Below are 6,127 nucleotides of genomic sequence, written 5' to 3' on the forward strand. Positions count from 1 at the left end.
GGAATGGAGACGCAGGGTAGAAATGGGCATTTTGAGAAATATGGCTGGGATCTGGAGGGGAGGAAGAGAGTGTGACCATAAGAGAACATGGAGCCAGGGGAGAAACTTGAGCCACTGTAGACAATAATGAGAAGCCAGTAGAGAGGGAGAGGTGGAAGTAAGAACAGTTGGGAGAGCAGGGTCCCTGGGAATGCAGAACATGATGGCTTGAGCACCATTGGAGGACTAGTCCTAGAGGGGTTAAGTTCTTGCCACAAAAAGTGTCGTGTGGAGCCCAACAGCACTGACATCACCTGGGAGCTGGTTATAAAATAGAGAATCTCAGGCCTTGCCCAGACCCATGGGATTTTCATTTTAGCAAATTCCCAGGTCATTTTGTATGGACATTCAAGCTAGCGTAGCACTGAGACAAGGGATGTTTCCTTCACGTTAGCAGACAGCAATTTAAAAAGGATGGATACACATATAGGCACACTGTTTACGTTGGTGAAGGAAGTTATGTCTTCATTTGATTGCATTGCATCGTTAATGTTTAAAGTAGGAGGCAAAGTTAGCTGAAGGGACAAAGTAGGATTAGATGTTTCAAGCAAGCAAATATTCTTTAAGTAGCTACTGTAAATCTTATTAGGGAAACAGAGGGAGAGTGGTATCAGCAAGGGTAACAGAGAACTCACCTCCCTCTCTGTGCTTGTTCTCTTGCCTCAAAGATGGAAGTTTGGACTGAAGTTCCCCAAAGTCCTATTCAGACCAAAAGGGACGAAAGTCATAATGATGCCACTGATCTTGCTCCTTCTCTCCTGATGACACCACCTTGAATCCCTACACAGGAGATGGACCCATTGCCAAAAAGGGTGCCATACTGGCCTGGCCTCCTTGCTTTTATTCTGAGTGGGTGAGGGGGGATGCAACGCAGCTGAGCTTCCCAGACCTCAGGCTGGGTGGGGACACAGGGGAGACAGGTGTGAAGGCCTGCTCACTTCTCAGAGCAGCACTAACTCTGTGGGTGGTGTGGCATTCCCAGCAGTTTGAAGCAGTCTTCGTGCAGCCGACAGGAAGCCGCGTTTGGAACCATCTACAGTTCGACTTCTGAGGGAGGATGCTCGGTATGAAACGAGCCTGCGGACATTCTCAAAATGTGATTGAAGGATCAAGGAATCGAAGCAGGATAGTGTGTGCAGCTGCTCTAACAGAATACTACACACTGGCTGGTTTACAAACAACAGAAAGGTATCTCTCACTGTCCTAGAGGCTGGGAAGTCCAAGGTCAACACACAGGCAGATTTGGTGTCTCCTGAGAACAGGCTTCCTGAATCATGTGTGTCCTCACAGGGTGGAAGGGACAAGAGAGCTCTCTGAGGTCTCTTTTATTTTTTTAAGATTTATTCATTTTGGGGGCATCTGAGTGGCTCAGTGGCTAAGCGTCTGCCTTCGGCTCAGGTCATGATCCCAGGGTCCTGGGATGGAGCGCCGCATTGGGCTCCCTGCTCGGCGGGAAGCCTGCTTCTCCCTCTGCTACTCCCCACTTGTGTTCCCTCTCTCGCTGTGTCTCTCTGTCAAATACATAAATAAACAAAATCTTAAAAAAAAAATTTATTCATTTTTATTTGACCAAGCACATAAGTGGGGGCGGGGTGGGGGCTGGATCTCATGGACCTGAGATCATGACCTGAGCCAAAACCAAGAGTCAGATGCTCAACTGACTGAGCCACCCAGGTGCCCCTGAATTCTCCTTTATACACTAATCATATAATGAAGACCCCACTCTCATGACCTACTCACCTCCCAAAGGCCCACCTCCAAATACTACCATACTGAGGACTAGGTTTCAATCTATGAATTCTGGGAGGTCACAAACATTCAGTCTACAGCAATATGGAAATAAGAACATGTAGGAAATGTTAAGGAACGGGAAGTTTCATTTCAGTAGAAAACCAGAAGTTGTGGAAGTACCTGGATGAAATTGCCAGGAGAGATGGATTAGAATTAGATTGTAGGCTAGTGTGCTACATAGAATGGCAGCCCCCAAAGACACCCGTGTCCTAATTCCCAAACCTGCGAATGTTACCTTATGTGGTAAATGGGACTTAGAAGATTGACAAATTTGAAAATCTTGAGATGGAGAGATTATTCTGGATTATTCACGTGTAATCACAAGGGTCCTCGTAAGGGAAAGAGGGAGCAAAGTCAGTCAGTCAGAGAAAGACAAATACCATATGATCTCACTATGTGTGGAATTTAAGAAACAAAACAGATGAACCTATGGGGAGGGAGGGAAAAATAAAATAAGATGAAATCGGAGAGGGAGACAAACCATAGCAGTCTCTTAACTCTAGGAAACAGGCTGAGGGTTGCTGGGGGGGGATGGGATAACTGGGTGATGGGCATTGAGGAGGGCACGTGATGTAAGGAGCACTGGGTGTTATATGCACCTGATGAAACACAGAAGTCTACCTCTGAAACTAATAATATGCTACATGTTAACTAAATTGAATTTAAATAAAAAAATTAAATTACTCTATACCACATGGACTTAATATTTTAGCATAATACGGATTCATGCTAATATGGAGGATGGTCATGGATGTGAGCGGCTACAGCAGTGTGGAAGTGAAGGTTTTTGGAAAAACAGATATTGGAGGAGCCAGAAGCTGAGGTCCTGAATGACCTGCCTACACGGGTGCTCATGTCACCAAACCGAGTGCAAGAAGCAAGGCACCAGTCTCCATTCATCTAGGAAGAATCTTGATGAGAAATGTAACATAATTGTATAGATCATAGTTTCCCAGGGACACCTTTTTTTTTTTTTTTTTAAATACAGATAGAAATGTTTGCAAATTGGAATGTGGTCTCAGGAAGGGGCCAACCCATCTCCTGATTCTGAGATTGAAGAATGTGCTGACTCTACTTGAAACAGCCATGTCATCAGGAAGAGCCGGTTGAGGTTGAAGCAGGAGAGTTCGTCTAGGTGGGCTGTTAAACAAAGACATGAGTTACAGAGAGTGGGGTTCAAGTATTCAGGTGAGACGGACTGCACGTTTAAGTCATTAAAATGGAAGGACAGAGGGTATGTCCATCTTGAAGGTACCAGATAGGGTAGAGAATTGGAGGGCTCATGTCTGCAGTGGTGAACTGGGATAGCAAGGATGAGAGACAGAGGCTTTAGCTAGTCAAATGGTCTCCAAGTGAATTAACCATTCCGCATAGTCCAAAGATCTCACTGGAAGTGGAAAAATGGGTGAGAAGGAGTGATTAAGAAATTAAAAGATTGAAATGGGCAAGGGGGCTCTCAGAATTTAGCTTCATCCCAGAGATGGATCCCCTGCTGGACCTCAATCTCTTAGAAAAAAAATGAGCTGTGCCTGCTGTCCAGGTCCTTGGAGCACTCAAGCCTCTGACCCTCTTACTCTGGGGCTCTTAGGGAACGGTCTCAACACAGGTCTTCATGTCCTGACGCTTACTCCTGGTGGAGGTCCCCACCACAGCTCTTGGGACTCTTGCAGTATTGGCTGAATAAATTTTGTTTTCATCTTCTTTCATCACCATTCCTAATCCATTTTTCACACTGTTTACAGAATAATCTGATTGTGGCAATGTCTTGTTTATAATGCTTCCTTGTCTCCTCACTGCCAACTGGGTCCTCTGGGAACACATACACAGTGACACTGTCATCGGAAACTTGTGTCTGCAGTCCTTTATTATGTTTAGGGAATCTGACAGTTTTAAGAGTCAGATGCTTGCTTTCAAGGCTACTGGCACTGATCTAAACCTGGCCAGGTAAATATTCTTTTCCACTTAAGTTAACCATATTCAGCGTTTGCTTTTTGCAACCAAGAACACTGACTGATAGTCCAAAACCCTTGAAGAGCTATATAGTCCTACATTTCCTACATTTCCCTATAACATCCTGTGATCCAGCCATATGTAATTACCTAAATTTTCTAACATTGTGTGTCAAGTCTTCATGCCATGTCCATGTTTATTATGACTAGAATCACACTATGATCCTCATTTCCAGCTGCAAACCTCCCACTTATTCTTTAATACACATCACTAGTATCTTCTTTTGTGGAGATTTTCCTGACCTACCTCCTCAAGAAGAATTGATCCTACCCTCTGCTGTGTTCCCAGTGCGTCTCCTACAAACCTCTAGGATGCTAATTATGATAAGAGTCGCAAATACGGTTTATAAACTGTCTCTCCTCCTTTCAGTTGTTATCTCCTGATTTAGCACAGTTACGCAATAATATAGAAAAGCTACGTAACAAAGGCTTTATTAAGTAAATTACTGGATTTCCTTTTAATAAGGGCAGACAAATACATGCTGCCATTTTACTTTATTTTTTAATGTGAACAGAAACAGTAAATTATTGTTATTACATTATCAATATGTCAAAGCACTGAGTTGAATTAAGGAATGAATGTAAGTGCAATTAGAAACCACATAAGCCTAAAACCCTATCTGGAGAGACACGGCCAAGAATGGGGCCTCACTTGGACCTCCAGTGCGCCAGGCACTCTCCTGCGGGTTTCTAACCGACTCTGCCTTCCATGTCCATGAGCTATTTCTAACCTTAACAATTTTCTCAAACCTCCCGCACTGGACCAAGACCAGCTCTCCTGCACAGAATCCGTCAGGACAGCCAAAGAAGCAGTGAGAAATAAAACGGTAACTAGGTTAGTAACCGTGGCCTATGAAGAAATTCCCCTAATGGTCTTAGGATGGAGCCTTGAATATTGATATGCCAACTCCCACCTCAATACCAAAGATCCTACCCTACCCGCCCCTTAAAACATTACTAGAAGATATTTTACTTTTACTGATTATTTTCCAGGGGAAGTGAGACTGAATGGGCCCTCATTTGAGTTAAATCATTCTGTGATGTGCGGCTGTATTCCCTCTTCGTGGGTGCTTTCAGGGATGAATTTCTTTTGCATTGTCCCTCTGGCTTTGTCTTCTCTCTACATAATAAAACACCCCAGGGAAATTTCCAGAGAGCAAATTTCCAGGAACATGTGTCGGTTCATCAAATGTTAGAGAAATAAACATACAGACAGCAAACAGCTCTACTGAAAGGGAACGATAACGGTTAAAGATGAGAAAGGACTAACGTGTCTCATGTGGAAATTCTAGAGCAGAGGCCCAACTAGTTAATAGTTAAAAACAACCGGAATAAAAAGGGCTCTGGAGATGCCGGGGATCGAACCCGGGGCCTCATACATGCGAAGCATGCGCTCTACCACTGAGCTACATCCCCTGGCGAGGGGCCCCAGCCGGGCAGCTTCCTGTCCTGTTCAAAGCGCGCAATTATTCGGCGCTATTTCGCCTTCGACCTGCGCGCGGCGGTCCGGGGGGGAGAAGCCCACCTGCAGCCCCGTCGGCCGGGCCAAGCGGCCTCCTTCCCCGCCCGCGGCTGCTCTCAAGCCCGCTGCCAAACCCAGCAGCAGGCAGGCAGAGGGCAGGGATCCTCCCGGATCCTCTGAACAATGTTCTACCGGCCACAGGCTCGTGGCAAATGCCACCCCCAATTCCCTGCCGCTGCGTCGGCTGGAGGACTGGCTCAGTCTCGGGGCGGCCGCGCCAACGGGATCCCGCTCAGAGCCCAGCCAGCGCGGACGGACGAAAACGCGCACCTCGTGCCCTGATCTGGGTCCCGAGGCAGCGGCTCGGCCCACACGCACCGCCGCCGGCACTCGAGCCCTCCCCTGTGAAGCCCGCTCCGGAGACTCTTAGACTCAGAAGCCGCGATTCCTTCCTTCCCTCTTTCCTTGATCCACCGGCCGGCTTCTCTTTGCTCGCGTCCCCGAGCTCCCGCGCGTCCGCGCCGAGGGAAGCCCCCACCGGCCCACCCGGGCCCCGCGAGTCCGCGCCGAGGGAAGCCGGCACCGGCCCACCCGGACCCCGCGAGTCCGCGCCGAGGGAAGCCCGCACCGGCCCACCCGGACCCCCGCGAGTCCGCGCCGAGGGAAGCCCCCACCGGCCCACCCGAGACCCCGCGAGACCGCGCCGAGGGAAGCCCCGCACCGGCCCACCCGGACCCCGCGAGTCCGCGCCGAGGGAAGCCCGCACCGGCCCACCCGGGCCCCGCGAGTCCGCGCCGAGGGAAGCCGGCACCGGCCCACCCGAGAC

The 6,127-nt window shown here is 48.3% G+C and overlaps 1 non-coding gene across 1 annotated transcript; it reads right to left on the reverse strand.

Annotated features, from left to right (window-relative positions):
• Positions 1-5,183: 5,183 nt before the first annotated feature.
• TRNAA-CGC lies at positions 5,184-5,255 on the reverse strand. The gene has a single exon. It is a non-coding gene; the product is annotated as a tRNA-Ala (tRNA).
• Positions 5,256-6,127: the final 872 nt, after the last annotated feature.

This window comes from Phoca vitulina, unplaced genomic scaffold, assembly GCF_004348235.1.
Source record: "Phoca vitulina isolate PV1807 unplaced genomic scaffold, GSC_HSeal_1.0 scaffold123, whole genome shotgun sequence".
Lineage (NCBI taxonomy): Eukaryota > Metazoa > Chordata > Mammalia > Carnivora > Phocidae > Phoca > Phoca vitulina.